The 10,555-nt window shown below is 47.7% G+C and overlaps 1 long non-coding RNA gene across 1 annotated transcript; it reads left to right on the top strand.

Moving 5' to 3' along the window:
• Window positions 1-565: 565 nt before the first annotated feature.
• LOC121837595 lies at window positions 566-10,179 on the top strand. Its single transcript, XR_006078241.1, has 3 exons — window positions 566-670; window positions 8,003-8,162; window positions 9,991-10,179. It is a non-coding gene; the product is annotated as an uncharacterized LOC121837595 (long non-coding RNA).
• Window positions 10,180-10,555: the final 376 nt, after the last annotated feature.

Here is a 10,555-nt window from a genome sequence, read left to right as displayed (position 1 = left end):
ATCTTCGTGCTCCGCTAGTGCATCTGTCGACTTATGAGATTGTTTTAGCATCTTGTGGCAATATCATCGAAGAGACGACAACAATTCAGCAACATTGTCCATAGGGACTCTAGTTCTGCATTTAATTTATCAATATTGAGCCGCATACATTATTAAGGCATACTCTCTTTTCTAAACAAATTATACAGAGGTCAGGCAGTACCTTTGAATTGTTCAAAATTGTTTGTTTATGTAGAATTCTTGAAAACATTCAAGTAGCTTGCCCCCTAAATGTGGCAAAAGCAAATTAGACCCAAGTGCTTAGACATAGCACGGGTCATACTAAAAGGACATTTGGTCGTCTGTCCTCATTTTTGTTTACTCTTTGTCTTTCAGGAGAATGCCACTGACTCGGATCTGGGTGATATGGACCCAAGCCCAATCATATGTGTTAAAGGTCAGTATGTGCTTTCAAATTCTGGCCCGAAACATGAAGGTGGACGAGTTCTGTTCTCATACTGCATCAATTGTGATTTATAGGAGCCAACAACTACACAGCAAGCGTTGTCTCAGTGCCGGCGATGACCACAAGCAACAGGGCAGGCTCATTCAAGTTGATGTTCCTGCTCTATTTTGTGTTGAACATTTCGTTCCCAGAAGAAGTGGGCCTTACACTTGAATTTATTCAAAGGTAAGTGCTTCATCACCCCTGCTTTTATTGTTAAATTTGATCTGCTTGTCATATGAAAGATGTATCCTTTACACAAAACATAGCTTCCATTGGAAGAACCCCAGTGCCTGCTGATTTCTTACAATGCTTTGATTTTGCATGCCGAGACCTCAAGCTGAGGTTTTTCATTGTTTCATTTGGATAATTCTAACTACAGAAATTACTTCTCAGGGGCCACAAAGCTGAATGGCATATTCACAACGATATAGTGCATAAAGGAAACTTTTTTTGCACAAATGAGGTCGGTTTTTAAGACAGTTTTATGAGTGATGTTAATCATTTTGTGATGAAAGTCTAACCCCATACATGTCGTGGGAGAAATGATTACTGTTGTTGAAAACAAAAAAGATGAACTATGTCATTTTTTATCTTGGGCTAGTTGGCTCGAAAATAGCATAGTGTAAACCATAAGTAAGCAATTTTCCAGTCCCGGAAGCCCTAAAATACTGCAATGTGGTCCGGCGACCACCCTCCCTCCTCACGCACAAACACACGCACGCACGCGCACACATGCAAACATGCGCGTGCACACACACGCATGCACACGCACACATACACAAACCCATCTCACCACGCTGATTACACTCATCAGTGGGTGCAGTCTAGTCTCATTTGCACACGACTTCATCAATTGGAATGAAGGGCATTTCAGCTGCACATGGTGAAAGGGAGACCGTTTATATGCCCAGAAAATGCATGGCTTCCACCTCCTGTAAATGTATCGATAGCAGCGTGCTCTCTTTTGTGTCAAGCCCTGATCCGTCATTACTGCACACCTCGTGCAAGAGTTATTGTTTTTAGATGGCAAGGAATATCGTGGACACTATATTGTTTTCATTCTCAATATTAAGCACTCCGCCAGAGAAGATATATATTTTGTGCCTCTGTGCTCTATGCTGTCATTAAATATTCCTGAGAAACGTGCCAAAGAAAACTTGCACGTCCAAGGTAATAGTAAAATATTTTAAAGTCAGTGCCAGTGTCACCATCAGCACTTCAGCTTCACAAGACCCCATGCTCTCACTGTCCACATTCTAGTTTACACTGTGATGCTAGGATGGCGAGAAACAAAGGTAACAGTATGAAGTCTCCACTGCAGCTGAGTTTATTTTCTAGAGAATGACAACTAATATACATTTAAACGACTAAAGGGGGATGGAAGAACAGACGTGCACTTTTAGATTGCACATCTGTAAAATATAAAACAAGCTAGTTGACTGAAACTAGCGAAACAGGATGGAACACTCCAAGTGGTGCTAAAGTGCCCGACAAAACTACCTCTTTGAAGGCTCAATAAGTCGATCGACTGGCAGAGGTTACCATTTTTTTCTACTGATATACGTGAAACATGAAATAGTTGTGTAGACAAACACATGGAACAAAAACTCCCGAATAAAAGTAACACAAGTGTTCATTGAAATGAAAACATGGCTGATTAACACAATTACCATGCTTCTCTAGCCAGCATTTTTGTTAAGGCTATTTGAGAGAAATTCCTTTTCTTACACAAAATATCTTATTCCTTGGCACACATTGAACAATTTATTGTTCGGCAAGTCCGGGAGTAGGGTTTTGTTCTTGTGGACATCGCACGTCTAGTTTCGGTTTCGCCACACGTTTAGTTTCGGTTTCGCCTCCGGCGTCTGGCAACTGGAGCCTGCTGAGGTATGCCGCCGGAGGGCGCGGGCGTTTGAGTAAACAGTTTCGAGTTACACTTTCGGGTTCGGAGAGACACGCCCGCACCGGGGCCAACGCGCTCATGTATTGCTGTACCTTGTGTAGTCAAGTATAATAAATAGTTTTATGTACCGGACATCTCCACTACATAATTGGTGACCCGGAGTTCCGGACAGCACACCTCGGTCACACGACCCCAAGCAACCACCGGTGAGCAAACATGACTTCCACCAACTGTTCCGCGGCTGACACGGCCACCCAGGCACCGCTTTCCCCCACCGTCTCCACCGTCGCTCTCAAACTTCCGTGCTTCTGGCCGGCGGACCCTGCCCTCTGGTTCGCGCAAGTTGAAGCCCAATTTGCGACGAGACGTATAACCTCCCAACAAACGAAATTCCACCACGTAATCGCCGCCCTCAACCCAACGGAAGCGGCGGAGGTGCGCGACATCATACTTTCTCCCCCGGCCGACCAGCCATTCGCACGGCTGAAACTCGAGCTCGTCCGCCGCACCACCCTCTCCCAGCAGAAGCGCCTGCAACAGCTCCTGACTGCGGAGGACCTGGGGGACCGAAAACCGTCCCAGTTACTCCGCGGGATGCGCCAGCTGCTCGGGGAGAAAGCTTCGACGGTCGACGACTCGCTCCTTCGGCAGTTGTTTTTGCAGCGCCTACCAGCTAATGTGTGCATGGTGTTGCCGGGTGCCGGAGACATGACGCTTGACGATCTCGCTGCCCTGGCGGATAGGGTAGTGGAAGTTGCGTCACCCAGCATCTCTGCCATCGACAGCTCGGTTCAAACGCTTCCAGCCTCAAACGAAGTAAAGAACCTGGTTTCCTTCACGAAATTCAGAGCCCTGCGCGACGAGGTCCAGCGCATCGCGCAGTCACTTGCAACCCTGGAAAAACCACGGCCGAGACGCCCTCGCTCCTTTTCTCGCCCTCGTGGGTCGTCGCGCGCGCCTGAGAGTACTGGAGTTTGCTGGTACCACCACCGCTTTGGCGACAACGCCACCAAGTGCGTCCTGCCCTGCGCTCAACAGGGAAACACCCGGGCCACGCACTGAAAGCGGCCGGTGCCCCTGGCCTCCCGGCGCGCCGCTTTTCTCCATCTTCCACCTGCCCAACTAGCCAAAATGAGCACCGGGGGGAGCCTTCAATGAACAGTTCTCATAATAACAAAATTAATTTGAAGAGTGAACATTTCGTGCCATCCCAAGCGCAAATTCAACCTGGAAAATTGTCTCACATATCAGGAGTGCCTTTTCAACCACGCCTATTTTATGTTGTGGACAAAGTATCCAAGACCCGCTTTCTGGTGGACACAGGTGCAGAGGTTAGTGCAATCCCAGCTTCACGTGTCGATCGTCTGAGGCGCCCAAGCTACAACTTGCAAGCTGTGAATGCTACAAAAATTGCAACGTACGGCCAGCGCTCTCAGACGATGGACATCGGTCTACGCCGAACTTTTCGCTGGGTTTTCTTGGTTGCCGACGTCAGTCACGCCATCCTCGGAGCTGATTTCCTCCGCCACTTCGGTCTCCTCGTTGACATGCGCAACACGCGGCTACGAGATGCCACAACGCTCCTGTCCGTGCCCGGCATCGCGGAGGCCACGGGGGCGGTGACTTCAACACTACTTCGACCGCAAGTCAGGTCAGACTTCGAGGATTTGCTGCGTGAGTTTTCTTCCCTGACGTCTCCAGTGACCACAACTCGCCCCATAAAGCACAACATCACGCACCACATCATCACGTCGGGACCACCCGTTCATGCACGCCCTCGCCGACTACCACCTGAGCGACTGAACGTGGCTCGGCGAGAGTTCGAGCACATGCTTGAACTCGGAATCGTGCGACCGTCCTCCAGCCCATGGTCGTCCCCACTGCATATGGTCCCCAAGTCCGCCCCTGGAGATTGGCGTCCTTGCGGTGACTACCGCTCCCTCAACCAAGTGACCCAACCAGACCGCTACCCTGTGCCCCACCTGCACGACTTTGTAGCCACTCTTCACGGAGCAACGGTGTTCTCTAAGGTGGACCTTGTCAAAGCCTATCACCAAATACCAGTAGAAGAAGCTGACATCGCAAAAACGGCCATCAATACGCCGTTTGGGTTGTTTGAGTACACCCGGATGCCCTTCGGACTTCGGAACGCGTCGCAGACTTTCCAGAGGTTTATCGATGAGATAACACGGGGCCTGGATTTCTGCTACGCGTATGTCGATGACATTCTCGTCGCCAGCACTTCTGCCGAAGCACATGCAAAACATCTGCGACAACTCTTCGCTCGCTTCGAAGAATATGGTGTACTCATCAACCCAGACAAATGTCAGTTTGGTGCTAGTGAAATTAATTTTCTGGGACATCGCATCAACTCCGACGGTCTTCGCCCGCTCGGCGATAAGGTGCAAGCAATTCGGGATTACCCTCAGCCACTTAACAAACGAAAACTTCGGCAATTTCTGGGATTGATTAACTTCCACCGAAGATTCCTCCCAGGTTGCGCACGCACACTGCAGCCTCTGAACAATCTCCTGTCATCCCCGGGACCGAACACCGCTCCGTTGGAGTGGACGGACCAGGCCCAGGCGTCGTTCGTGCAGATCAAGAAAGACCTGGCGGCAGCTGCGCTCCTCGTCCACCCTCAACCAGATGCAGCTACACGCCTCATGGTGGACGCATCTGGTGGCGGCGTTGGCGCGGTGTTACAGCAGCTTGTTGGTGAGACTTGGCAGCCTCTGGCATTTTTCTCCAAGTCCCTGTCACCTGCGGAAACTCGCTACAGCACCTACGGACGCGAGCTGCTGGCAGTCTACATGGCGGTCAAGTACTTCCGCCACTTCTTATAGGGACGGTCATTTCACATCATGACAGATCACAAACCCCTGATCCACGCCTTCACCACCAAAACGGATGGGCTCTCCCCAAGAGAAGTTCGACATCTGGCGTTCATATCGGGGTTCTGCACCGACATCCGCCATGTAAAGGGAACTGAAAACACCGCAGCTGACACTCTCTCACGCGCCAACGTCAGCAGCCTTACGTCCGCTACTCCCATTGATTTTGACAAGATGGCAACGCTTCAGAAAGAAGATGAAGAGCTCAGAGACCTACGTGCTTCTTCAGCCACGCTAATTTTTCAAGACGTGCCCCTGCCGGCATGCACTCAGCTCCTCACATGCGACATTTCCACTGGCACCGCGCGCCCGTTCGTGCCGAAGTCCTTCCGACGCTCAGTGTTCGACTCTCTGCATAACCTCTCCCATCCCGGAATCCGCGCCACACAAGCATTGGTGAAAGCCCGATATGTGTGGCCGGGCATGAACATGGACATTCGAGATTGGGCTCGCACATGCACCCAGTGTCAACGCTCTAAAGTGCAGCGTCACACTGTTTCTCCGCTCTCTCCATTCCTGCCGCCCAATGCCCGGTTCAGCGAGGTTCACATTGACATTGTGGGACCTCTGCCACCCTCACAAGACTGTTCCTACATACTCACTTGTGTGGATCGCTTCACCCGCTGGCCGGAGGCTATCCCCCTGCGAGACATGTCCGCGGAAACCGTCGCTAAGGCGTTTCTGCAGACGTGGATTGCGCGCTTCGGTACACCTTCTAAGGTCACAACCGACCGTGTTCGCCAGTTCGAATCTGCCCTTTTCAGAGAGTTCCTAACGCTCTTGGGAATACTTAGGATTCGCACCACCGCCTATCACCCCGCAGCTAACGGCCTGGTGGAGCGGATGCACCGGCACCTGAAGGCATCAATCACCGCTTACGGCGAGCCCTCACGCTGGACCGAAGTGCTGCCACTCGTCCTCCTGGGCATGCGCACAACACTCAAGAGTGACCTGCAGTGCACCAGCGCTGAGTTGCTCTACGGCACTACCCTGCGGCTCCCCGGCCAATTCGTTGCAGCCAACATAGACGAGCAGCTTCGAGATCCCCTCCAGTACGTGTCACGCTTACGGACAATCATGGACAGCCTCCGTCCGACACCAACCCGTGCTAAACAGAGTCCTACCGTGTACCTGTTTAAGGAACTTGACACTTGTACCCATATATTCCTGCGCCGCGATGCTGTGAGAAAACCCCTCCAGCCGCCGTACGACGGCCCGTTTAAAGTCATTCGTCGTGGTACGAAACACTACACAATCGAAGTGCGCGGACGATCAGAAGTGGTTTCGGTGGATCGATTAAAGCCGGCTCACCTCGAGCATTCAATCACCACTCCAACTAGTGCGCCGGCGAGAAATTCTGCAGACTCTCCGACGACGCGTGGTGGACGAAGGGTCCGTCAACCCGTACGATTTGTGCCGTAACGATTTGTGCATGTATTATTTTAATTTTTCAACATTTCTGGAAGGGGGAGTAGTGTGGACCTCGCACGTCTAGTTTCGGTTTCGCCACACGTTTAGTTTCGGTTTCGCCTCCGGCGTCTGGCTACTGGAGCCTGCTGAGGTATGCCGCCGGAGGGCGCGGGCGTTTGAGTAAACAGTTTTGAGTTACACTTTCGGGATCGGAGGGACACGCCCGCACCGGGGCCAACGCGCTCATGTATTGCTGTACCTTGTGTAGTCAAGTATAATAAATAATTTTATGTACCGGACATCTCCACTACATTCTCATTTACTTTTACACTGTTTTAATTCTCAAGCAAGCTTTAAACAAAAAGGGATCACTCTAAGCGATTGAAACGAACTGTATTTGTTAGCAGGCATCTTGCAAAAGAGAGTATTGTTTTGTTGAACCTGATGAAACTAATTCATTGAAACTGATTGATTAAATATTGATTTAAGGGCAAAAGTGTCAATTGGGAGCTTGTTGAGAGCTTTAAAGAGCACTCGATGGAGGTGCTTGCACCATATTACACTTTGCCTGGTTCTTTTCTCCAGCCTTCAAAAAACGCCCACAAAATGCAAAGAATACCACATGACATTGCACTCCCCTAATCGCAGCGCACGCGTGCGCTGCGAGCGGGTGTTTTTTTTAGGGTTGAATAAAAGAAGCACTCAAGGTGCACCACATTGCAAACTCCTCCATTGGGTGTTTATTCAGGCTCTCTACGACATTCCGATCGACACCTTTAATTTCCTTTAAATATTTACAGAACAAGGTTATTAGTCGTAATTATTTAATTAGGCACAATAAAAAAAGATATTGGCCCTGGCAAGACGTGTGCTAAGAAATGCAGTTGGTTCCATTTGCCTGTAATGCTCCGCTTTTTTTAAGCTTGGTTCCAGACAACTGTAACACCCTGTGTACCTTATTAAGCGACCAGGCGCACTTTTCCCTAAAATCGTTACTTATTAATATGTGGCGGTGCGCGTAATTCCCGCCGGCGGTTCAAACATCTTGAACATGGCGGCAACCCAGATATCTGGTTCACAACACTTTGGTGTCCTTATTAGAAATGAATGTATCATTATCCATATAATGGACATCTGCCAAATCGGTCGTTGGCACTCACTAACATCGCATCCATATTTTTCCTATGTAACGCATAGTTTTTGTAGGAAAGTTTTGGCCAGCATTCCATAACCTCTCTGTGTATTTAAATAATACATGTTTCATGGGGAACAATGCTATAGTAAAAAGATATGTTTGTTTGATTTCAGGGGTATTGCAAGCATCAACCCACCGAGGGGCACCAAGATTCTTAAAAAGAAGAAGAAGCAACACTGTGTGTCACCCGCGGCTGCCAAGCTGATGGCTTTCCTGGAGGAATATGCCTTTTAAGCTGAAACAGTCTTAAAGCCTTCCTGATTTAAATAAAAGGTATGTTCCGGAAATGTCATCTTTAAGCCCAAGCAAGGCAAAGGGAAGGAATAAAAAGGTGGCATAAATAGAGCGGTACGCTGTCAATTGTACCGGATAAATTGGCTTCTGAATTTTCACCACACGTGTACTCTAGTGGTGCACATTACCTTGTGAACCTCTAAAGCACAGATCCATTTCTGTGAGAAATAAGGACAAGAATCCTTGTAGCCTCTATGGCGGGCACCAATGCAGGCGACCGAGTCGCAGTGAGCGGCTAGAGCCCGATGCGAAATGAGTGCTCTCATTTCACATAAAATGGAAGACTCATTTCACAACGGGCGCAGGTCGAATCGAGCGGTCAACTGGCGATGCGACTTGGTTGTCTGTGTCGTTGCCCACCATAGAGATGCATGTTTGCAAGATAACTAGTGCCATTAAAATAGACGTTTGGGTAAAATTTGATATAGCTGTGTGCAGAAGCTAATTTCTAGGTACCAATTTACAGCCTTCCACTATTTAGGCCACCCTACACTGGGTTTATTTATAATGCAAGGGTGCAAGCGAGCTGGACAAGAATGATGAAAATAATTCCTGGAGAAGAGGAACAAGAAGGACAAACAGAAATCCCCAAACACAGTTAGGTGACTGGTGAGCGACCGAAAAGATCCGCCTGGTCCTGGTATCGAACCCGGGACCTCTGCATTACAGGTGGAGCGCTCTACCAACTGAGCTTACCAGGGGTTAGACGTCAGTAGAGCAAACGGGTTTGTGTTTGTCCTTTGTCCTTCTTGTTTCCCTTCTCCAGGGATTATTTTCATCATTCTTGTGCAGCTCGCTTGCACCCTTGCATGTAATTGCATTATAATTATAACCTTAAATTGCAAGCTTCACCCTCGTTGGTGTTAGACTGGTAGCAGCTGATAAAACCCGTTTGCTCTACTGACGTCTAACCCCTGGTTAGCTCAGTTGGTAGAGCGCTCCACCTGTAATGGAGAGGTCCCGGGTTCGATACCAGGACCAGCCGGATTTTTTCGGTTGCTCACCAGTCACCTAGCTGTGTTTGGGGATTTGTGTTTGTCCTTTGTCCTTGTTCCCCTTCTCCAGGAATTATTTTCATCACTACACTGGGTGTTTGGTTTTAGCTGCCCTAAGTTTTCAAAACAATAAGTTTCATTAGGTAACTTCATTTTGCAATCAGCTTACTCTACTTAGCGGGCACTACAAAGTTGTTTGTGGAAGTAGGTGGCTAATTAACATATATTTTAAATTAACTTCTAATTAGTAAACGGAGCCATATTCTTGCAATTAGAAACTTGCTGGCCATAGTCGAAAGCCACTAAACCTGTTCATTAGAAATGCTGAAAGAACGTGCATTGTTTTCACATTCATTTAATGTAAAATCTATGCACCTCACAGAAATAGGGTGGGCACCCCATTGGTCATAGTCAAGAGAACCATTTAATAAGGCATGTAGTGCTTAGGATAATTAAGTTTTAAAATAGTTTTGCATACAATGATATTAACCAGTTTTAGAGACTTGCTGGGCATAATCGGAAATCACTAAATCTGTTATTTTTAGAAGGATTGGGGGCACGTACGAAGTGTGATATTTCACAAAAGGTACCACTTTTCATACAGGCGCAAGCCTGGCAAAGCGAAAATGTGGATGATGAGACGGAAAAACTTGAAGGTCACGACAGATTTGCAGGCCAGAGAAACAATACATGTGCTCCTAGTCTCTAAATTTGAATGATTTAGTGGTTTATCACGATGCTTATCAAGTTTCTAATTGTAACTATACGCTTATTTTTTTAACGAAAAGGTTAATTAAAACATCTGTTCCTAGTGGCCGCCAAGTCAAGCAAACTAATGGCACTATCAAGATTTCCCTGGTGCAAGTTCTCTTCAATATTTTTGTCCATAAAAAGAATACCAGGTATATACTCAGGAAGTGTATCGTTAAGAGCCCAAGAGGGCAGAGTTAAGAGTCGAAGTAGGTATGTTCAATAAATTCCATTTAGTCTGAGCCCCAAGCGGGCCAAAAGTTAAGAAATAAAACTGCAGTTTCTAATAGTCTGTTGAAGAGAAGCCATCTGTTCAGAGCCAAAGCGTGCCGAGTGCAAGAAATAAAGTGGTTATTTACAAATATTACAATATCTCATGTTTTCTTTCTTTAACAAGTTTGACGACTTCTTTCATCGCGAACATCCCGGCGTTAATAAGTCCAGGAAGGTAGGGAAAGTGTAAATATGGCGTGTTCCCAAAATAATCAGTGGTTTATTTCAATTCATCTGGAATATTTGATCTCACTGACATTTCTGTGCCACAGAAAAAAAAAAAGAGTTCTCGAGTTGATCTCAGAAACATTATACTTAACTTGAATTTCGGCTAATTAAAAAATAACCCTCTAA

Source organism: Ixodes scapularis, unplaced genomic scaffold (assembly GCF_016920785.2).
Source record: "Ixodes scapularis isolate PalLabHiFi unplaced genomic scaffold, ASM1692078v2 PGA_scaffold4__175_contigs__length_147842914, whole genome shotgun sequence".
NCBI lineage: Eukaryota > Metazoa > Arthropoda > Arachnida > Ixodida > Ixodidae > Ixodes > Ixodes scapularis.
This window is presented reverse-complemented; position numbering and strand designations above follow the sequence as displayed.